Source organism: Eubalaena glacialis, chromosome 2 (genome assembly GCF_028564815.1).
Source record: "Eubalaena glacialis isolate mEubGla1 chromosome 2, mEubGla1.1.hap2.+ XY, whole genome shotgun sequence".
NCBI classification, from domain to species: domain Eukaryota; kingdom Metazoa; phylum Chordata; class Mammalia; order Artiodactyla; family Balaenidae; genus Eubalaena; species Eubalaena glacialis.
This window is the reverse complement of record NC_083717.1, coordinates 55,439,072-55,460,663: the sequence shown is the minus strand read 5'-3', so window position 1 is coordinate 55,460,663 and position 21,592 is coordinate 55,439,072. Positions and strand designations below refer to the sequence as shown.

Sequence of the window (21,592 nt, the reverse complement as noted above, 5' to 3'; positions counted from 1 at the left end):
GTCTAGCCAGGACTGCCATCCCCTGCCGCGGTCAGCGTGCGGGTGCGAAAGGAAGCGTGAGCCACTGGTGCTCCTCTGGCCTGCCATTGAGATCTACAGGCCACCCTCGAGCCCAGGTCGTTGCCTTGTTCCCGCAAGGAAACAGAAGTCTCTGCACTCAGGGTCAGAGAAGGAGTCCTGGCCAGGCCAGCCTTCTTTGTCATGTTCAGCTTGGGAGATGGGATGCAGTTTAGGTTTGCCCTGATGGTCGGGGGAAATCAAATGGGCCACTGTCCCCGGGATTTGGGCGACGCTGATGGCTCCTCCTTGGGTTGTGTCCTGCTTGTGTGTTGTGTGGAGAGGTTGGAAAATGCCTTAGGCAAATCCAGGGGATATCAAGCTACTTAGGTGAGGGGTGGCTCTGGCACCTTGCCGTGAGACGTTTGGATCCTGGTGGAGACAGGAAGGCAAGGCGATCGGGAAATACACGTGAGAGTCTTGGCTAAGCCCACAGGCTTACTGTTGGGTGGATAGATGGTCGGTGGACATAGGGTTCCCAGAACTCTTTTGGGATATCTTCAGGAGCATTTGGAGGCCCGTGTACGGAAGGAATACAGGTGCACATTCGTGGACCATCCCACCCTTTTCCTCCCCTTTGTCAAAGTGCTTCATGGCGGGTCCTTGTTCCAGCGAATGGTTGCCTTCACGGCACAGTATGGTGTCTTCTCACTGGGACCGATTTGGAGGCGTTGGGATGTTTTGTCCCTGTGTGGCCTCATTGCCCCTATGTTGAAGGTGTGAAGGTGTTCCTTAGGATATGCCAGCGTCATTGCTGTACCCAGTCCGCATAGCATTCCCTGAGGTTTGGAGCTCTTCCCGGAGGTCATTGGGCCCAACCATGCAGAAAGAAGGGAGTCGGCTGCCAAGCAAAGGCTACAGGTTTAAGGGCTGGAGTGAATGTGTGCTGCAGGGGTCATTTTGTCCTGCCACCCTCTGGCGCTGCGAGCCTGTGATCTCCAGCGTGCATGGCTTCAAGCCAGAGAAGTCATGCCGGTTCAAGGGTCCAGGATGTTGGATGCGTTCTCTCATTGCACGGCTGTGGGTGACACGTTGGTTCTGGAGGACCTGGGTCCCTCGGTTTCTTCAAGGTCTTGTCCTTGAAGAGAAGAGTGCGGTTGTGCAAGGTGCTACGATAAGTTACCCATTTGCTGCAAGGGTTTGCCCCACCACTTTGGGCATTGGAATGGCTCCCATGCCATTAGCTTTGGTTGTGGTCCTAGGGAAGTTCCTCTGACTTGGCAGGAGACCAGGAAGTATGCTTGCTGTTGAGTCTCCCTTGATCAGTCCAGGGGTTACTCAGGTGCCCTTTGTCACGGGTCCCTACGAGCCGCTTTAGATGGAGGGCGTCATATTCGGCCAAGGGCCCTTCCCTTGTGGAAGATCTCTCCCCTTGAGGGCATGTCCACTGTGTGGAAGCATGAGTGCCAAGGGGGTGTTTGTTCCCCTAGAGGGCACTGGCTCTTAGGCTGAGGGGGCCCAGTTTTCCTAAGGGTGTCTCAGAGGATCGGGAAGACATCCTTTTGCTGTGATGGAGGGCAGAGTGCTCAGGGGAGGGGTTGCAAGGCCCGAGACCAGGGGCTTGTTGGTCGGCGGCGCTCTTTGTCCTGATGGCCGCACGCTCTGAAGGCGTCTGTGTCACCATCCTTTCACGTTTGGCTGCCGACACATAGCAAGATGGACAGCAAATGAAATGTTGAGGAGAGATAGAGCACACGTCGCTGGGTGGTATCGCCCTTTCCCTCGGTACGCCCGTGCACCCTCCTCAAGCATGCGTGTGTTCTCTCACCCCGAGCCAGGTGGAATGCCAGGGAAGGAAAGCAAGCAGCAGCCTGGAGCCATCCGTATAAGCCCTGATACCCGTTGAAGTGAGGACGGTGTGGCAAGGCGAGGCCAGGCGAAGGAGCCTCGGAGGGGTGTTGTCGTGCATTCCATGAGGATCCTGCTTCAACCCTTGTTGCGGTAAGCGGCACTTCTTTGCTAAACCTAAAGGTTTGGCAACGGGTACTTGTGCACCATGGCTACACCCTCTACTTCTGGTTTTTCTTGGGGAACACGAGCTTCGATGCCCTGGGAACTGGCTGCATTTTCTGCCCCGTGGCTTGGCTCTGGCCGCTTCTGTACGCTGATATGATTCAGCTCGCTGTCCGTCCCCTGGTGGAATCTGCAACTTTCCATGTCCAACTTTTGAGCATGTGCTTGGATCGATGATGACTCCCACAAATGCATTCCTTGGAAAGCTGAACAAAATGAGTGAGACATCCCTACCGTCTCCTCGTTGGAACTGAGGTCCAGCATGTGGCTCCCAAAAGGAAAGCAGGCAGAGGTTCACGTTGCATTTGCTGCCGTGGGTGTCCACAGCCACGTTATTCAAGTTGAGGGTGGTGGTCATCTCATGGGGAGAAGAACCATTGGGAAAGCAGCCTGGGATGCCAATCCAGGTGGGAAGGCTTGGGACAGTGTGCCGTCTCTGGGTTCCTTCGTCTAGCCAGGATTGCTGTCCCCTGCCATGGTTCAGCAAGCAGGGAGGAGAGGAAGCATGAGCCATTGATGGTCCTGTCGCCTGCACTTGAGTGATACAGGCGGCCCCCACCTGCTGGTCATTGCCTTGTGGCCTCAAAGAAACAGAAGTCTGTATGCTCAGGGTCAGAACAGGATTCCAGGCCTAGGGCAGGCTTCTTTGTCATGTTCTGCTTGGGAGACCAGATGCAGTTTAGGTTTCTCCTGATGAGGGGAGAAATCAAATGGGCCACTGTTCCCGGGAGTTTGGCCAATATGATGGCTCCTCCGTGGGTTGTGTCCTGCTTCTGTGTGCTGTGTGAAGGGGCTGGAAAATGCCTTACTCAAGCTTGGTCATGGCAAGCTTCCTTGGTGAGGGGTGGCTCTGGCATCTTGCCATGACACGTTGGGATCCCGGTGGAGACAGAGTAAGGCAAGGCGAGCGAAAGAGACACGTGAGATGGCTGGCTAAGCCCACAGGTTTACTGGTGGGTGGATAGATCGACGGTGGCAATGGGGTTCCCGGAACACATTTGGGATTCCCTCAGGAGCATTTGGAGGCACGTGTAGGGAGGGAATACGGGAGCACATTTGTGAACTATCCCGCCTTTTTCCTCTCCTTCGTCGATTTGCTTCCTGGCGGGTCCTTGTGCCAGCGAATGGTTGCCCTCGTGGCACAGTATTGTGTCTTCTCATGGGGGCCGATTTGGAGGCCGTAGGGTGTTTTGTCCCTGTCTGGCCACGTTCCCCCTGTGTTGAAGATGTGAAGGTGTCCCTGAGGACAGCCAAGCATCGTTTCTACACCCCACCCACATAGGGCTCCCTGAGGATTGGAGCTCTTCCCGGAGGTCAGTGGGCACAAGCATGCGGAAAAAAGGGAGTAGGCTGCCAAGGAAAGGCCACAGGTTTAAGGGCAGGAGAGGGTGTGAGGTGTGGGTGTCATTTTTCCTGCCACCCGCTGGTGCGTCATAACTGTGGTATCCGGCGAGCCTGGCGACAGGCCAGACAAGTCATACCGGTTCAATTGTCTACGCTGTTGGCTGGGTTCTCTCGTTGCACAGCTCTGGGTAACAAGTTGCTTGTGGAGGACCTGGGCCTCACGGTTTCTCCAAGGTCACGTCACTGATGGGCCCGGAGTGCAAAAGTACCAGGCACCACTGCAAGTTACACAATTGCTGCAAGCATTTGCCCCGCCACGTTGGGCATCGGAATGGTTCCCATGCCATTAGCTTTGTGTGTGGGCCAAGGGTAGGTTGTCAGTCTTGGCAGCAGGCCAGGAAGTATGCCTGCAGGTGAGTCTCCATTGTTCAGTCCAGGGGTTCCTCTGGTGCGTTTTGTCACCTGTCCCTACAAGCTGCTTTTTTTAGAGGTCGTCACATTAGGCCAAGGGCCGTTCCCTTGGGGAAGATCTCAGGGACCACATTTCCCCTTGAGGGTGAGTCCATTGTGTGGAAGCTTATGTCCCAGGAGTGGTTTTGTTCCCCAGAGGGCAGTGGCTCTTACGCTGAGTAATCGCACTTCCCCTGAGGGTGTCTCAGCGGTTCAGAATGACATCCCTATGCTTTGTCGGCGGGGAGGTGGCTCAGCGGGGAAGTTCAAGGCCCATACGAGGGGGTTTGCTGGACGGCCGTGCTCTTTGTGCTGATGCCCGTGAGCTCTGAAGGCATCTGTGCCACCATGCATTCACGTTTGGCTGTGGACACACAGACATGATGGGCAGCAAATGAAATGTTGAGGGGAGATATAGCACACATCGCTGGGCGGTATCACCCTTTCTCTCTGTGCGCCCGTTACCTTTCTCAAATATCCCTGTGTTCTGTCACCCTGAGGCAGGTGGTGGAGTGCCAGGGAACAAACGCCTGCAGCAGCATGGGGCCCTCTGTACAGTCCTTGATACCTGGCGAAGTAAGGACAGTGCGGCAAGGTGAGGCAAGGCGAGGTGAGTCTCAGAGTGTTTTTGGCGTGAAGTCTTTGAGGATCCTCGTAGGAACCTTGTGGTGGTGAGCGGAATTTCTTTGCAGAAACGTAGATGTTTGGCCACGGGGACTTGTGCACTGAGACTACACCTCACCTTCTTGGCTCTTCCAGGGGCACCCCAGATCCGATGCCATGATCCTTAGCTCCATTTCCAGCCCCGTGGGTCGGCTCTGACCGCTCCTGACTGCTGACATTATTGAGATCGTTGGCTGCCCCGCGGTGGAGCCTGCGACTTTGAACATGCAGCCTTTGAGCAGGTGCGTGGATTGATGATGACTCCCATAAATGCACTGCTTGGAAATCTGAACAAAACGAATGGGTCTCAGGTTTCTCCGAGTTCATGTCACTGACGGGCCCAGGGTGCGAAAATACAAGGCGCCAGGGCAAGTTACCCTAGTTGCCGCAAGGGTTTGCCCTGCCAGTTTGGGCATCGGAATATCTGCAATGCCAATAGTATTCTGTGTGATCCAAGAGTATCGCCTCTGGCTCGACAAGGTTCCTGGTGGAAACCTTGTGGTGGAAAATGGAACTTCTTTGAAGAACCCTAATTGTTTGGCCACGGGGACTTGTGCACCAAGACTACACCCTCACATACTGGGCTCTTCCTGGGGCACCCGAGCTCCGATGCCCTGAGACTTGGGTGCACTTCCTGCCCCGTGGCTCGAGTCTGGCAGCTCCCTACTGCTGAGATGATAGAGCTCCCTAGCAGTCCGCCATGGAGGCTGCGACTTTGCACGTCCAGCCTTTGAGCAGGTGCGTGGATCGGTGATGACTCCCATAAATGCATTCCTTGGAAATCTAAACAAAACGAATGAGCAATACCTACCGTCTTCTCATCCTCACTGAGGTCCAGCACGTGGCTCCCAAAGGAAAGGTAGGGAGAGGTCCATGTCGCATGTGCTACTGTGGGCGTACGCAGCAACATTGTTCAAGTTGAGGGTGGCGGGCTTCTCGTGCGGAAAGAGCCAAGTGGAAAGGAGCCTGTGATGTCCATCCACGTGGGAAATCTAAAGACAACTTGACGTCTCTGGGCACCTGAGTCTAGCCAGGACTGCCATCCCCTGCCGCGGTCAGCGTGCGGGTGCGAAAGGAAGCGTGAGCCACTGGTGCTCCTCTGGCCTGCCATTGAGATCTACAGGCCACCCTCGAGCCCAGGTCGTTGCCTTGTTCCCGCAAGGAAACAGAAGTCTCTGCACTCAGGGTCAGAGAAGGAGTCCTGGCCAGGCCAGCCTTCTTTGTCATGTTCAGCTTGGGAGATGGGATGCAGTTTAGGTTTGCCCTGATGGTCGGGGGAAATCAAATGGGCCACTGTCCCCGGGATTTGGGCGACGCTGATGGCTCCTCCTTGGGTTGTGTCCTGCTTGTGTGTTGTGTGGAGAGGTTGGAAAATGCCTTAGGCAAATCCAGGGGATATCAAGCTACTTAGGTGAGGGGTGGCTCTGGCACCTTGCCGTGAGACGTTTGGATCCTGGTGGAGACAGGAAGGCAAGGCGATCGGGAAATACACGTGAGAGTCTTGGCTAAGCCCACAGGCTTACTGTTGGGTGGATAGATGGTCGGTGGACATAGGGTTCCCAGAACTCTTTTGGGATATCTTCAGGAGCATTTGGAGGCCCGTGTACGGAAGGAATACAGGTGCACATTCGTGGACCATCCCACCCTTTTCCTCCCCTTTGTCAAAGTGCTTCACGGCGGGTCCTTGTTCCAGCGAATGGTTGCCTTCACGGCACAGTATGGTGTCTTCTCACTGGGACCGATTTGGAGGCGTTGGGATGTTTTGTCCCTGTGTGGCCTCATTGCCCCTATGTTGAAGGTGTGAAGGTGTTCCTTAGGATATGCCAGCGTCATTGCTGTACCCAGTCCGCATAGCATTCCCTGAGGTTTGGAGCTCTTCCCGGAGGTCATTGGGCCCAACCATGCAGAAAGAAGGGAGTCGGCTGCCAAGCAAAGGCTACAGGTTTAAGGGCTGGAGTGAATGTGTGCTGCAGGGCTCATTTTGTCCTGCCACCCTCTGGCGCTGCGAGCCTGTGATCTCCAGCGTGCATGGCTTCAAGCCAGAGAAGTCATGCCGGTTCAAGGGTCCAGGATGTTGGATGCGTTCTCTCATTGCACGGCTGTGGGTGACACGTTGGTTCTGGAGGACCTGGGTCCCTCGGTTTCTTCAAGGTCTTGTCCTTGAAGAGAAGAGTGCGGTTGTGCAAGGTGCTACGATAAGTTACCCATTTGCTGCAAGGGTTTGCCGCACCACTTTGGGCATTGGAATGGCTCCCATGCCATTAGCTTTGGTTGTGGTCCTAGGGAAGTTCCTCTGACTTGGCAGGAGACCAGGAAGTATGCTTGCTGTTGAGTCTCCCTTGATCAGTCCAGGGGTTACTCAGGTGCCCTTTGTCACGGGTCCCTACGAGCCGCTTTAGATGGAGGGCGTCATATTCGGCCAAGGGCCCTTCCCTTGTGGAAGATCTCTCCCCTTGAGGGCATGTCCACTGTGTGGAAGCATGAGTGCCAAGGGGGTGTTTGTTCCCCTAGAGGGCACTGGCTCTTAGGCTGAGGGGGCCCAGTTTTCCTAAGGGTGTCTCAGAGGATCGGGAAGACATCCTTTTGCTGTGATGGAGGGCAGAGTGCTCAGGGGAGGGGTTGCAAGGCCCGAGACCAGGGGCTTGTTGGTCGGCGGCGCTCTTTGTCCTGATGGCCGCACGCTCTGAAGGCGTCTGTGTCACCATCCTTTCACGTTTGGCTGCCGACACATAGCAAGATGGACAGCAAATGAAATGTTGAGGAGAGATAGAGCACACGTCGCTGGGTGGTATCGCCCTTTCCCTCGGTACGCCCGTGCACCCTCCTCAAGCATGCGTGTGTTCTCTCACCCCGAGCCAGGTGGAATGCCAGGGAAGGAAAGCAAGCAGCAGCCTGGGGCCATCCGTATAAGCCCTGATACCCGTTGAAGTGAGGACGGTGTGGCAAGGCGAGGCCAGGCGAAGGAGCCTCGGAGGGGTGTTGTCGTGCATTCCATGAGGATCCTGCTTCAACCCTTGTTGCGGTAAGCGGCACTTCTTTGCTAAACCTAAAGGTTTGGCAACGGGTACTTGTGCACCATGGCTACACCCTCTACTTCTGGTTTTTCTTGGGGAACACGAGCTTCGATGCCCTGGGAACTGGCTGCATTTTCTGCCCCGTGGCTTGGCTCTGGCCGCTTCTGTACGCTGATATGATTCAGCTCGCTGTCCGTCCCCTGGTGGAATCTGCAACTTTCCATGTCCAACTTTTGAGCATGTGCTTGGATCGATGATGACTCCCACAAATGCATTCCTTGGAAAGCTGAACAAAATGAGTGAGACATCCCTACCGTCTCCTCGTTGGAACTGAGGTCCAGCACGTGGCTCCCAAAAGGAAAGCAGGCAGAGGTTCACGTTGCATTTGCTGCCGTGGGTGTCCACAGCCACGTTATTCAAGTTGAGGGTGGTGGTCATCTCATGGGGAGAAGAACCATTGGGAAAGCAGCCTGGGATGCCAATCCAGGTGGGAAGGCTTGGGACAGTGTGCCGTCTCTGGGTTCCTTCGTCTAGCCAGGATTGCTGTCCCCTGCCATGGTTCAGCAAGCAGGGAGGAGAGGAAGCATGAGCCATTGATGGTCCTGTCGCCTGCACTTGAGTGATACAGGCCGCCCCCACCTGCTGGTCATTGCCTTGTGGCCTCAAAGAAACAGAAGTCTGTATGCTCAGGGTCAGAACAGGATTCCAGGCCTAGGGCAGGCTTCTTTGTCATGTTCTGCTTGGGAGACCAGATGCAGTTTAGGTTTCTCCTGATGAGGGGAGAAATCAAATGGGCCACTGTTCCCGGGAGTTTGGCCAATATGATGGCTCCTCCGTGGGTTGTGTCCTGCTTCTGTGTGCTGTGTGAAGGGGCTGGAAAATGCCTTACTCAAGCTTGGTCATGGCAAGCTTCCTTGGTGAGGGGTGGCTCTGGCATCTTGCCATGACACGTTGGGATCCCGGTGGAGACAGAGTAAGGCAAGGCGAGCGAAAGAGACACGTGAGATGGCTGGCTAAGCCCACAGGTTTACTGGTGGGTGGATAGATCGACGGTGGCAATGGGGTTCCCGGAACACATTTGGGATTCCCTCAGGAGCATTTGGAGGCACGTGTAGGGAGGGAATACGGGAGCACATTTGTGAACTATCCCGCCTTTTTCCTCTCCTTCGTCGATTTGCTTCCTGGCGGGTCCTTGTGCCAGCGAATGGTTGCCCTCGTGGCACAGTATTGTGTCTTCTCATGGGGGCCGATTTGGAGGCCGTAGGGTGTTTTGTCCCTGTCTGGCCACGTTCCCCCTGTGTTGAAGATGTGAAGGTGTCCCTGAGGACAGCCAAGCATCGTTTCTACACCCCACCCACATAGGGCTCCCTGAGGATTGGAGCTCTTCCCGGAGGTCAGTGGGCACAAGCATGCGGAAAAAAGGGAGTAGGCTGCCAAGGAAAGGCCACAGGTTTAAGGGCAGGAGAGGGTGTGAGGTGTGGGTGTCATTTTTCCTGCCACCCGCTGGTGCGTCATAACTGTGGTATCCGGCGAGCCTGGCGACAGGCCAGACAAGTCATACCGGTTCAATTGTCTACGCTGTTGGCTGGGTTCTCTCGTTGCACAGCTCTGGGTAACAAGTTGCTTGTGGAGGACCTGGGCCTCACGGTTTCTCCAAGGTCACGTCACTGATGGGCCCGGAGTGCAAAAGTACCAGGCACCACTGCAAGTTACACAATTGCTGCAAGCATTTGCCCCGCCACGTTGGGCATCGGAATGGTTCCCATGCCATTAGCTTTGTGTGTGGGCCAAGGGTAGGTTGTCAGTCTTGGCAGCAGGCCAGGAAGTATGCCTGCAGGTGAGTCTCCATTGTTCAGTCCAGGGGTTCCTCTGGTGCGTTTTGTCACCTGTCCCTACAAGCTGCTTTTTTTAGAGGTCGTCACATTAGGCCAAGGGCCGTTCCCTTGGGGAAGATCTCAGGGACCACATTTCCCCTTGAGGGTGAGTCCATTGTGTGGAAGCTTATGTCCCAGGAGTGGTTTTGTTCCCCAGAGGGCAGTGGCTCTTACGCTGAGTAATCGCACTTCCCCTGAGGGTGTCTCAGCGGTTCAGAATGACATCCCTATGCTTTGTCGGCGGGGAGGTGGCTCAGCGGGGAAGTTCAAGGCCCATACGAGGGGGTTTGCTGGACGGCCGTGCTCTTTGTGCTGATGCCCGTGAGCTCTGAAGGCATCTGTGCCACCATGCATTCACGTTTGGCTGTGGACACACAGACATGATGGGCAGCAAATGAAATGTTGAGGGGAGATATAGCACACATCGCTGGGCGGTATCACCCTTTCTCTCTGTGCGCCCGTTACCTTTCTCAAATATCCCTGTGTTCTGTCACCCTGAGGCAGGTGGTGGAGTGCCAGGGAACAAACGCCTGCAGCAGCATGGGGCCCTCTGTACAGTCCTTGATACCTGGCGAAGTAAGGACAGTGCGGCAAGGTGAGGCAAGGCGAGGTGAGTCTCAGAGTGTTTTTGGCGTGAAGTCTTTGAGGATCCTCGTAGGAACCTTGTGGTGGTGAGCGGAATTTCTTTGCAGAAACGTAGATGTTTGGCCACGGGGACTTGTGCACTGAGACTACACCTCACCTTCTTGGCTCTTCCAGGGGCACCCCAGATCCGATGCCATGATCCTTAGCTCCATTTCCAGCCCCGTGGGTCGGCTCTGACCGCTCCTGACTGCTGACATTATTGAGATCGTTGGCTGCCCCGCGGTGGAGCCTGCGACTTTGAACATGCAGCCTTTGAGCAGGTGCGTGGATTGATGATGACTCCCATAAATGCACTGCTTGGAAATCTGAACAAAACGAATGGGTCTCAGGTTTCTCCGAGTTCATGTCACTGACGGGCCCAGGGTGCGAAAATACAAGGCGCCAGGGCAAGTTACCCTAGTTGCCGCAAGGGTTTGCCCTGCCAGTTTGGGCATCGGAATATCTGCAATGCCAATAGTATTCTGTGTGATCCAAGAGTATCGCCTCTGGCTCGACAAGGTTCCTGGTGGAAACCTTGTGGTGGAAAATGGAACTTCTTTGAAGAACCCTAATTGTTTGGCCACGGGGACTTGTGCACCAAGACTACACCCTCACATACTGGGCTCTTCCTGGGGCACCCGAGCTCCGATGCCCTGAGACTTGGGTGCACTTCCTGCCCCGTGGCTCGAGTCTGGCAGCTCCCTACTGCTGAGATGATAGAGCTCCCTAGCAGTCCGCCATGGAGGCTGCGACTTTGCACGTCCAGCCTTTGAGCAGGTGCGTGGATCGGTGATGACTCCCATAAATGCATTCCTTGGAAATCTAAACAAAACGAATGAGCAATACCTACCGTCTTCTCATCCTCACTGAGGTCCAGCACGTGGCTCCCAAAGGAAAGGTAGGGAGAGGTCCATGTCGCATGTGCTACTGTGGGCGTACGCAGCAACATTGTTCAAGTTGAGGGTGGCGGGCTTCTCGTGCGGAAAGAGCCAAGTGGAAAGGAGCCTGTGATGTCCATCCACGTGGGAAATCTAAAGACAACTTGACGTCTCTGGGCACCTGAGTCTAGCCAGGACTGCCATCCCCTGCCGCGGTCAGCGTGCGGGTGCGAAAGGAAGCGTGAGCCACTGGTGCTCCTCTGGCCTGCCATTGAGATCTACAGGCCACCCTCGAGCCCAGGTCGTTGCCTTGTTCCCGCAAGGAAACAGAAGTCTCTGCACTCAGGGTCAGAGAAGGAGTCCTGGCCAGGCCAGCCTTCTTTGTCATGTTCAGCTTGGGAGATGGGATGCAGTTTAGGTTTGCCCTGATGGTCGGGGGAAATCAAATGGGCCACTGTCCCCGGGATTTGGGCGACGCTGATGGCTCCTCCTTGGGTTGTGTCCTGCTTGTGTGTTGTGTGGAGAGGTTGGAAAATGCCTTAGGCAAATCCAGGGGATATCAAGCTACTTAGGTGAGGGGTGGCTCTGGCACCTTGCCGTGAGACGTTTGGATCCTGGTGGAGACAGGAAGGCAAGGCGATCGGGAAATACACGTGAGAGTCTTGGCTAAGCCCACAGGCTTACTGTTGGGTGGATAGATGGTCGGTGGACATAGGGTTCCCAGAACTCTTTTGGGATATCTTCAGGAGCATTTGGAGGCCCGTGTACGGAAGGAATACAGGTGCACATTCGTGGACCATCCCACCCTTTTCCTCCCCTTTGTCAAAGTGCTTCACGGCGGGTCCTTGTTCCAGCGAATGGTTGCCTTCACGGCACAGTATGGTGTCTTCTCACTGGGACCGATTTGGAGGCGTTGGGATGTTTTGTCCCTGTGTGGCCTCATTGCCCCTATGTTGAAGGTGTGAAGGTGTTCCTTAGGATATGCCAGCGTCATTGCTGTACCCAGTCCGCATAGCATTCCCTGAGGTTTGGAGCTCTTCCCGGAGGTCATTGGGCCCAACCATGCAGAAAGAAGGGAGTCGGCTGCCAAGCAAAGGCTACAGGTTTAAGGGCTGGAGTGAATGTGTGCTGCAGGGGTCATTTTGTCCTGCCACCCTCTGGCGCTGCGAGCCTGTGATCTCCAGCGTGCATGGCTTCAAGCCAGAGAAGTCATGCCGGTTCAAGGGTCCAGGATGTTGGATGCGTTCTCTCATTGCACGGCTGTGGGTGACACGTTGGTTCTGGAGGACCTGGGTCCCTCGGTTTCTTCAAGGTCTTGTCCTTGAAGAGAAGAGTGCGGTTGTGCAAGGTGCTACGATAAGTTACCCATTTGCTGCAAGGGTTTGCCGCACCACTTTGGGCATTGGAATGGCTCCCATGCCATTAGCTTTGGTTGTGGTCCTAGGGAAGTTCCTCTGACTTGGCAGGAGACCAGGAAGTATGCTTGCTGTTGAGTCTCCCTTGATCAGTCCAGGGGTTACTCAGGTGCCCTTTGTCACGGGTCCCTACGAGCCGCTTTAGATGGAGGGCGTCATATTCGGCCAAGGGCCCTTCCCTTGTGGAAGATCTCTCCCCTTGAGGGCATGTCCACTGTGTGGAAGCATGAGTGCCAAGGGGGTGTTTGTTCCCCTAGAGGGCACTGGCTCTTAGGCTGAGGGGGCCCAGTTTTCCTAAGGGTGTCTCAGAGGATCGGGAAGACATCCTTTTGCTGTGATGGAGGGCAGAGTGCTCAGGGGAGGGGTTGCAAGGCCCGAGACCAGGGGCTTGTTGGTCGGCGGCGCTCTTTGTCCTGATGGCCGCACGCTCTGAAGGCGTCTGTGTCACCATCCTTTCACGTTTGGCTGCCGACACATAGCAAGATGGACAGCAAATGAAATGTTGAGGAGAGATAGAGCACACGTCGCTGGGTGGTATCGCCCTTTCCCTCGGTACGCCCGTGCACCCTCCTCAAGCATGCGTGTGTTCTCTCACCCCGAGCCAGGTGGAATGCCAGGGAAGGAAAGCAAGCAGCAGCCTGGGGCCATCCGTATAAGCCCTGATACCCGTTGAAGTGAGGACGGTGTGGCAAGGCGAGGCCAGGCGAAGGAGCCTCGGAGGGGTGTTGTCGTGCATTCCATGAGGATCCTGCTTCAACCCTTGTTGCGGTAAGCGGCACTTCTTTGCTAAACCTAAAGGTTTGGCAACGGGTACTTGTGCACCATGGCTACACCCTCTACTTCTGGTTTTTCTTGGGGAACACGAGCTTCGATGCCCTGGGAACTGGCTGCATTTTCTGCCCCGTGGCTTGGCTCTGGCCGCTTCTGTACGCTGATATGATTCAGCTCGCTGTCCGTCCCCTGGTGGAATCTGCAACTTTCCATGTCCAACTTTTGAGCATGTGCTTGGATCGATGATGACTCCCACAAATGCATTCCTTGGAAAGCTGAACAAAATGAGTGAGACATCCCTACCGTCTCCTCGTTGGAACTGAGGTCCAGCACGTGGCTCCCAAAAGGAAAGCAGGCAGAGGTTCACGTTGCATTTGCTGCCGTGGGTGTCCACAGCCACGTTATTCAAGTTGAGGGTGGTGGTCATCTCATGGGGAGAAGAACCATTGGGAAAGCAGCCTGGGATGCCAATCCAGGTGGGAAGGCTTGGGACAGTGTGCCGTCTCTGGGTTCCTTCGTCTAGCCAGGATTGCTGTCCCCTGCCATGGTTCAGCAAGCAGGGAGGAGAGGAAGCATGAGCCATTGATGGTCCTGTCGCCTGCACTTGAGTGATACAGGCCGCCCCCACCTGCTGGTCATTGCCTTGTGGCCTCAAAGAAACAGAAGTCTGTATGCTCAGGGTCAGAACAGGATTCCAGGCCTAGGGCAGGCTTCTTTGTCATGTTCTGCTTGGGAGACCAGATGCAGTTTAGGTTTCTCCTGATGAGGGGAGAAATCAAATGGGCCACTGTTCCCGGGAGTTTGGCCAATATGATGGCTCCTCCGTGGGTTGTGTCCTGCTTCTGTGTGCTGTGTGAAGGGGCTGGAAAATGCCTTACTCAAGCTTGGTCATGGCAAGCTTCCTTGGTGAGGGGTGGCTCTGGCATCTTGCCATGACACGTTGGGATCCCGGTGGAGACAGAGTAAGGCAAGGCGAGCGAAAGAGACACGTGAGATGGCTGGCTAAGCCCACAGGTTTACTGGTGGGTGGATAGATCGACGGTGGCAATGGGGTTCCCGGAACACATTTGGGATTCCCTCAGGAGCATTTGGAGGCACGTGTAGGGAGGGAATACGGGAGCACATTTGTGAACTATCCCGCCTTTTTCCTCTCCTTCGTCGATTTGCTTCCTGGCGGGTCCTTGTGCCAGCGAATGGTTGCCCTCGTGGCACAGTATTGTGTCTTCTCATGGGGGCCGATTTGGAGGCCGTAGGGTGTTTTGTCCCTGTCTGGCCACGTTCCCCCTGTGTTGAAGATGTGAAGGTGTCCCTGAGGACAGCCAAGCATCGTTTCTACACCCCACCCACATAGGGCTCCCTGAGGATTGGAGCTCTTCCCGGAGGTCAGTGGGCACAAGCATGCGGAAAAAAGGGAGTAGGCTGCCAAGGAAAGGCCACAGGTTTAAGGGCAGGAGAGGGTGTGAGGTGTGGGTGTCATTTTTCCTGCCACCCGCTGGTGCGTCATAACTGTGGTATCCGGCGAGCCTGGCGACAGGCCAGACAAGTCATACCGGTTCAATTGTCTACGCTGTTGGCTGGGTTCTCTCGTTGCACAGCTCTGGGTAACAAGTTGCTTGTGGAGGACCTGGGCCTCACGGTTTCTCCAAGGTCACGTCACTGATGGGCCCGGAGTGCAAAAGTACCAGGCACCACTGCAAGTTACACAATTGCTGCAAGCATTTGCCCCGCCACGTTGGGCATCGGAATGGTTCCCATGCCATTAGCTTTGTGTGTGGGCCAAGGGTAGGTTGTCAGTCTTGGCAGCAGGCCAGGAAGTATGCCTGCAGGTGAGTCTCCATTGTTCAGTCCAGGGGTTCCTCTGGTGCGTTTTGTCACCTGTCCCTACAAGCTGCTTTTTTTAGAGGTCGTCACATTAGGCCAAGGGCCGTTCCCTTGGGGAAGATCTCAGGGACCACATTTCCCCTTGAGGGTGAGTCCATTGTGTGGAAGCTTATGTCCCAGGAGTGGTTTTGTTCCCCAGAGGGCAGTGGCTCTTACGCTGAGTAATCGCACTTCCCCTGAGGGTGTCTCAGCGGTTCAGAATGACATCCCTATGCTTTGTCGGCGGGGAGGTGGCTCAGCGGGGAAGTTCAAGGCCCATACGAGGGGGTTTGCTGGACGGCCGTGCTCTTTGTGCTGATGCCCGTGAGCTCTGAAGGCATCTGTGCCACCATGCATTCACGTTTGGCTGTGGACACACAGACATGATGGGCAGCAAATGAAATGTTGAGGGGAGATATAGCACACATCGCTGGGCGGTATCACCCTTTCTCTCTGTGCGCCCGTTACCTTTCTCAAATATCCCTGTGTTCTGTCACCCTGAGGCAGGTGGTGGAGTGCCAGGGAACAAACGCCTGCAGCAGCATGGGGCCCTCTGTACAGTCCTTGATACCTGGCGAAGTAAGGACAGTGCGGCAAGGTGAGGCAAGGCGAGGTGAGTCTCAGAGTGTTTTTGGCGTGAAGTCTTTGAGGATCCTCGTAGGAACCTTGTGGTGGTGAGCGGAATTTCTTTGCAGAAACGTAGATGTTTGGCCACGGGGACTTGTGCACTGAGACTACACCTCACCTTCTTGGCTCTTCCAGGGGCACCCCAGATCCGATGCCATGATCCTTAGCTCCATTTCCAGCCCCGTGGGTCGGCTCTGACCGCTCCTGACTGCTGACATTATTGAGATCGTTGGCTGCCCCGCGGTGGAGCCTGCGACTTTGAACATGCAGCCTTTGAGCAGGTGCGTGGATTGATGATGACTCCCATAAATGCACTGCTTGGAAATCTGAACAAAACGAATGGGTCTCAGGTTTCTCCGAGTTCATGTCACTGACGGGCCCAGGGTGCGAAAATACAAGGCGCCAGGGCAAGTTACCCTAGTTGCCGCAAGGGTTTGCCCTGCCAGTTTGGGCATCGGAATATCTGCAATGCCAATAGTATTCTGTGTGATCCAAGAGTATCGCCTCTGGCTCGACAAGGTTCCTGGTGGAAACCTTGTGGTGGAAAATGGAACTTCTTTGAAGAACCCTAATTGTTTGGCCACGGGGACTTGTGCACCAAGACTACACCCTCACATACTGGGCTCTTCCTGGGGCACCCGAGCTCCGATGCCCTGAGACTTGGGTGCACTTCCTGCCCCGTGGCTCGAGTCTGGCAGCTCCCTACTGCTGAGATGATAGAGCTCCCTAGCAGTCCGCCATGGAGGCTGCGACTTTGCACGTCCAGCTTTTGAGCAGGTGCGTGGATCGGTGATGACTCCCATAAATGCATTCCTTGGAAATCTAAACAAAATGAATGAGCAATACCTACCGTCTTCTCATCCTCACTGAGGTCCAGCACGTGGCTCCCAAAGGAAAGGTAGGGAGAGGTCCATGTCGCATGTGCTACTGTGGGCGTACGCAGCAACATTGTTCAAGTTGAGGGTGGCGGGCTTCTCGTGTGGAAAGAGCCAAGTGGAAAGGAGCCTGTGATGTCCATCCACGTGGGAAATCTAAAGACAACTTGACGTCTCTGGGCACCTGAGTCTAGCCAGGACTGCCATCCCCTGCCGCGGTCAGCGTGCGGGTGCGAAAGGAAGCGTGAGCCACTGGTGCTCCTCTGGCCTGCCATTGAGATCTACAGGCCACCCTCGAGCCCAGGTCGTTGCCTTGTTCCCGCAAGGAAACAGAAGTCTCTGCACTCAGGGTCAGAGAAGGAGTCCTGGCCAGGCCAGCCTTCTTTGTCATGTTCAGCTTGGGAGATGGGATGCAGTTTAGGTTTGCCCTGATGGTCGGGGGAAATCAAATGGGCCACTGTCCCCGGGATTTGGGCGACGCTGATGGCTCCTCCTTGGGTTGTGTCCTGCTTGTGTGTTGTGTGGAGAGGTTGGAAAATGCCTTAGGCAAATCCAGGGGATATCAAGCTACTTAGGTGAGGGGTGGCTCTGGCACCTTGCCGTGAGACGTTTGGATCCTGGTGGAGACAGGAAGGCAAGGCGATCGGGAAATACACGTGAGAGTCTTGGCTAAGCCCACAGGCTTACTGTTGGGTGGATAGATGGTCGGTGGACATAGGGTTCCCAGAACTCTTTTGGGATATCTTCAGGAGCATTTGGAGGCCCGTGTACGGAAGGAATACAGGTGCACATTCGTGGACCATCCCACCCTTTTCCTCCCCTTTGTCAAAGTGCTTCACGGCGGGTCCTTGTTCCAGCGAATGGTTGCCTTCACGGCACAGTATGGTGTCTTCTCACTGGGACCGATTTGGAGGCGTTGGGATGTTTTGTCCCTGTGTGGCCTCATTGCCCCTATGTTGAAGGTGTGAAGGTGTTCCTTAGGATATGCCAGCGTCATTGCTGTACCCAGTCCGCATAGCATTCCCTGAGGTTTGGAGCTCTTCCCGGAGGTCATTGGGCCCAACCATGCAGAAAGAAGGGAGTCGGCTGCCAAGCAAAGGCTACAGGTTTAAGGGCTGGAGTGAATGTGTGCTGCAGGGGTCATTTTGTCCTGCCACCCTCTGGCGCTGCGAGCCTGTGATCTCCAGCGTGCATGGCTTCAAGCCAGAGAAGTCATGCCGGTTCAAGGGTCCAGGATGTTGGATGCGTTCTCTCATTGCACGGCTGTGGGTGACACGTTGGTTCTGGAGGACCTGGGTCCCTCGGTTTCTTCAAGGTCTTGTCCTTGAAGAGAAGAGTGCGGTTGTGCAAGGTGCTACGATAAGTTACCCATTTGCTGCAAGGGTTTGCCCCACCACTTTGGGCATTGGAATGGCTCCCATGCCATTAGCTTTGGTTGTGGTCCTAGGGAAGTTCCTCTGACTTGGCAGGAGACCAGGAAGTATGCTTGCTGTTGAGTCTCCCTTGATCAGTCCAGGGGTTACTCAGGTGCCCTTTGTCACGGGTCCCTACGAGCCGCTTTAGATGGAGGGCGTCATATTCGGCCAAGGGCCCTTCCCTTGTGGAAGATCTCTCCCCTTGAGGGCATGTCCACTGTGTGGAAGCATGAGTGCCAAGGGGGTGTTTGTTCCCCTAGAGGGCACTGGCTCTTAGGCTGAGGGGGCCCAGTTTTCCTAAGGGTGTCTCAGAGGATCGGGAAGACATCCTTTTGCTGTGATGGAGGGCAGAGTGCTCAGGGGAGGGGTTGCAAGGCCCGAGACCAGGGGCTTGTTGGTCGGCGGCGCTCTTTGTCCTGATGGCCGCACGCTCTGAAGGCGTCTGTGTCACCATCCTTTCACGTTTGGCTGCCGACACATAGCAAGATGGACAGCAAATGAAATGTTGAGGAGAGATAGAGCACACGTCGCTGGGTGGTATCGCCCTTTCCCTCGGTACGCCCGTGCACCCTCCTCAAGCATGCGTGTGTTCTCTCACCCCGAGCCAGGTGGAATGCCAGGGAAGGAAAGCAAGCAGCAGCCTGGGGCCATCCGTATAAGCCCTGATACCCGTTGAAGTGAGGACGGTGTGGCAAGGCGAGGCCAGGCGAAGGAGCCTCGGAGGGGTGTTGTCGTGCATTCCATGAGGATCCTGCTTCAACCCTTGTTGCGGTAAGCGGCACTTCTTTGCTAAACCTAAAGGTTTGGCAACGGGTACTTGTGCACCATGGCTACACCCTCTACTTCTGGTTTTTCTTGGGGAACACGAGCTTCGATGCCCTGGGAACTGGCTGCATTTTCTGCCCCGTGGCTTGGCTCTGGCCGCTTCTGTACGCTGATATGATTCAGCTCGCTGTCCGTCCCCTGGTGGAATCTGCAACTTTCCATGTCCAACTATTGAGCATGTGCTTGGATCGATGATGACTCCCACAAATGCATTCCTTGGAAAGCTGAACAAAATGAGTGAGACATCCCTACCGTCTCCTCGTTGGAACTGAGGTCCAGCACGTGGCTCCCAAAAGGAAAGCAGGCAGAGGTTCACGTTGCATTTGCTGCCGTGGGTGTCCACAGCCACGTTATTCAAGTTGAGGGTGGTGGTCATCTCATGGGGAGAAGAACCATTGGGAAAGCAGCCTGGGATGCCAATCCAGGTGGGAAGGCTTGGGACAGTGTGCCGTCTCTGGGTTCCTTCGTCTAGCCAGGATTGCTGTCCCCTGCCATGGTTCAGCAAGCAGGGAGGAGAGGAAGCATGAGCCATTGATGGTCCTGTCGCCTGCACTTGAGTGATACAGGCCGCCCCCACCTGCTGGTCATTGCCTTGTGGCCTCAAAGAAACAGAAGTCTGTATGCTCAGGGTCAGAACAGGATTCCAGGCCTAGGGCAGGCTTCTTTGTCATGTTCTGCTTGGGAGACCAGATGCAGTTTAGGTTTCTCCTGATGAGGGGAGAAATCAAATGGGCCACTGTTCCCGGGAGTTTGGCCAATATGATGGCTCCTCCGTGGGTTGTGTCCTGCTTCTGTGTGCTGTGTGAAGGGGCTGGAAAATGCCTTACTCAAGCTTGGTCATGGCAAGCTTCCTTGGTGAGGGTTGGCTCTGGCATCTTGCCATGACACGTTGGGATCCCGGTGGAGACAGAGTAAGGCAAGGCGAGCGAAAGAGACACGTGAGATGGCTGGCTAAGCCCACAGGTTTACTGGTGGGTGGATAGATCGACGGTGGCAATGGGGTTCCCGGAACACATTTGGGATTCCCTCAGGAGCATTTGGAGGCACGTGTAGGGAGGGAATACGGGAGCACATTTGTGAACTATCCCGCCTTTTTCCTCTCCTTCGTCGATTTGCTTCCTGGCGGGTCCTTGTGCCAGCGAATGGTTGCCCTCGTGGCACAGTATTGTGTCTTCTCATGGGGGCCGATTTGGAGGCCGTAGGGTGTTTTGTCCCTGTCTGGCCACGTTCCCCCTGTGTTGAAGATGTGAAGGTGTCCCTGAGGACAGCCAAGCATCGTTTCTACACCCCACCCACATAGGGCTCCCTGAGGATTGGAGCTCTTCCCGGAGGTCAGTGGGCACAAGCATGCGGAAAAAAGGGAGTAGGCTGCCAAGGAAAGGCCACAGGTTTAAGGGCAGGAGAGGGTGTGAGGTGTGGGTGTCATTTTTCCTGCCACCCGCTGGTGCGTCATAACTGTGGTATCCGGCGAGCCTGGCGACAGGCCAGACAAGTCATACCGGTTCAATTGTCTACGCTGTTGGCTGGGTTCTCTCGTTGCACAGCTCTGGGTAACAAGTTGCTTGTGGAGGACCTGGGCCTCACGGTTTCTCCAAGGTCACGTCACTGATGGGCCCGGAGTGCAAAAGTACCAGGCACCACTGCAAGTTACACAATTGCTGCAAGCATTTGCCCCGCCACGTTGGGCATCGGAATGGTTCCCATGCCATTAGCTTTGTGTGTGGGCCAAGGGTAGGTTGTCAGTCTTGGCAGCAGGCCAGGAAGTATGCCTGCAGGTGAGTCTCCATTGTTCAGTCCAGGGGTTCCTCTGGTGCGTTTTGTCACCTGTCCCTACAAGCTGCTTTTTTTAGAGGTCGTCACATTAGGCCAAGGGCCGTTCCCTTGGGGAAGATCTCAGGGACCACATTTCCCCTTGAGGGTGAGTCCATTGTGTGGAAGCTTATGTCCCAGGAGTGGTTTTGTTCCCCAGAGGGCAGTGGCTCTTACGCTGAGTAATCGCACTTCCCCTGAGGGTGTCTCAGCGGTTCAGAATGACATCCCTATGCTTTGTCGGCGGGGAGGTGGCTCAGCGGGGAAGTTCAAGGCCCATACGAGGGGGTTTGCTGGACGGCCGTGCTCTTTGTGCTGATGCCCGTGAGCTCTGAAGGCATCTGTGCCACCATGCATTCACGTTTGGCTGTGGACACACAGACATGATGGGCAGCAAATGAAATGTTGAGGGGAGATATAGCACACATCGCTGGGCGGTATCACCCTTTCTCTCTGTGCGCCCGTTACCTTTCTCAAATATCCCTGTGTTCTGTCACCCTGAGGCAGGTGGTGGAGTGCCAGGGAACAAACGCCTGCAGCAGCATGGGGCCCTCTGTACAGTCCTTGATACCTGGCGAAGTAAGGACAGTGCGGCAAGGTGAGGCAAGGCGAGGTGAGTCTCAGAGTGTTTTTGGCGTGAAGTCTTTGAGGATCCTCGTAGGAACCTTGTGGTGGTGAGCGGAATTTCTTTGCAGAAACGTAGATGTTTGGCCACGGGGACTTGTGCACTGAGACTACACCTCACCTTCTTGGCTCTTCCAGGGGCACCCCAGATCCGATGCCATGATCCTTAGCTCCATTTCCAGCCCCGTGGGTCGGCTCTGACCGCTCCTGACTGCTGACATTATTGAGATCGTTGGCTGCCCCGCGGTGGAGCCTGCGACTTTGAACATGCAGCCTTTGAGCAGGTGCGTGGATTGATGATGACTCCCATAAATGCACTGCTTGGAAATCTGAACAAAACGAATGGGTCTCAGGTTTCTCCGAGTTCATGTCACTGACGGGCCCAGGGTGCGAAAATACAAGGCGCCAGGGCAAGTTACCCTAGTTGCCGCAAGGGTTTGCCCTGCCAGTTTGG

At 55.3% G+C, this 21,592-nt stretch overlaps 11 non-coding genes across 11 annotated transcripts; all 11 read left to right on the top strand.

The window, feature by feature from the left end:
- The first annotated feature begins 2,237 nt into the window (after positions 1–2,237).
- LOC133086155 (small nucleolar RNA SNORD116) lies at positions 2,238–2,329 on the top strand. Its single transcript, XR_009699922.1, has one exon. It is a non-coding gene; the product is annotated as a small nucleolar RNA SNORD116 (small nucleolar RNA).
- Positions 2,330–4,775: 2,446 nt separating this feature from the next.
- LOC133085945 (small nucleolar RNA SNORD116) lies at positions 4,776–4,869 on the top strand. Its single transcript, XR_009699743.1, has one exon. It is a non-coding gene; the product is annotated as a small nucleolar RNA SNORD116 (small nucleolar RNA).
- A 402-nt stretch (positions 4,870–5,271) lies between these two features.
- On the top strand, positions 5,272–5,363 carry LOC133086566 (small nucleolar RNA SNORD116). The gene has a single exon (XR_009700318.1). It is a non-coding gene; the product is annotated as a small nucleolar RNA SNORD116 (small nucleolar RNA).
- A 2,425-nt stretch (positions 5,364–7,788) lies between these two features.
- LOC133086154 (small nucleolar RNA SNORD116) lies at positions 7,789–7,880 on the top strand. The gene has a single exon (XR_009699921.1). It is a non-coding gene; the product is annotated as a small nucleolar RNA SNORD116 (small nucleolar RNA).
- A 2,446-nt stretch (positions 7,881–10,326) lies between these two features.
- LOC133085944 (small nucleolar RNA SNORD116) lies at positions 10,327–10,420 on the top strand. Its single transcript, XR_009699742.1, has one exon. It is a non-coding gene; the product is annotated as a small nucleolar RNA SNORD116 (small nucleolar RNA).
- A 402-nt stretch (positions 10,421–10,822) lies between these two features.
- LOC133086565 (small nucleolar RNA SNORD116) lies at positions 10,823–10,914 on the top strand. Its single transcript, XR_009700317.1, has one exon. It is a non-coding gene; the product is annotated as a small nucleolar RNA SNORD116 (small nucleolar RNA).
- A 2,425-nt stretch (positions 10,915–13,339) lies between these two features.
- LOC133086152 (small nucleolar RNA SNORD116) lies at positions 13,340–13,431 on the top strand. Its single transcript, XR_009699920.1, has one exon. It is a non-coding gene; the product is annotated as a small nucleolar RNA SNORD116 (small nucleolar RNA).
- Positions 13,432–15,877: 2,446 nt separating this feature from the next.
- LOC133085943 (small nucleolar RNA SNORD116) lies at positions 15,878–15,971 on the top strand. Its single transcript, XR_009699741.1, has one exon. It is a non-coding gene; the product is annotated as a small nucleolar RNA SNORD116 (small nucleolar RNA).
- A 402-nt stretch (positions 15,972–16,373) lies between these two features.
- Positions 16,374–16,465, top strand: LOC133086524 (small nucleolar RNA SNORD116). The gene has a single exon (XR_009700278.1). It is a non-coding gene; the product is annotated as a small nucleolar RNA SNORD116 (small nucleolar RNA).
- A 2,425-nt stretch (positions 16,466–18,890) lies between these two features.
- LOC133086151 (small nucleolar RNA SNORD116) lies at positions 18,891–18,982 on the top strand. The gene has a single exon (XR_009699919.1). It is a non-coding gene; the product is annotated as a small nucleolar RNA SNORD116 (small nucleolar RNA).
- Positions 18,983–21,428: 2,446 nt separating this feature from the next.
- On the top strand, positions 21,429–21,522 carry LOC133085942 (small nucleolar RNA SNORD116). Its single transcript, XR_009699740.1, has one exon. It is a non-coding gene; the product is annotated as a small nucleolar RNA SNORD116 (small nucleolar RNA).
- The last annotated feature ends 70 nt before the right edge of the window (positions 21,523–21,592 follow it).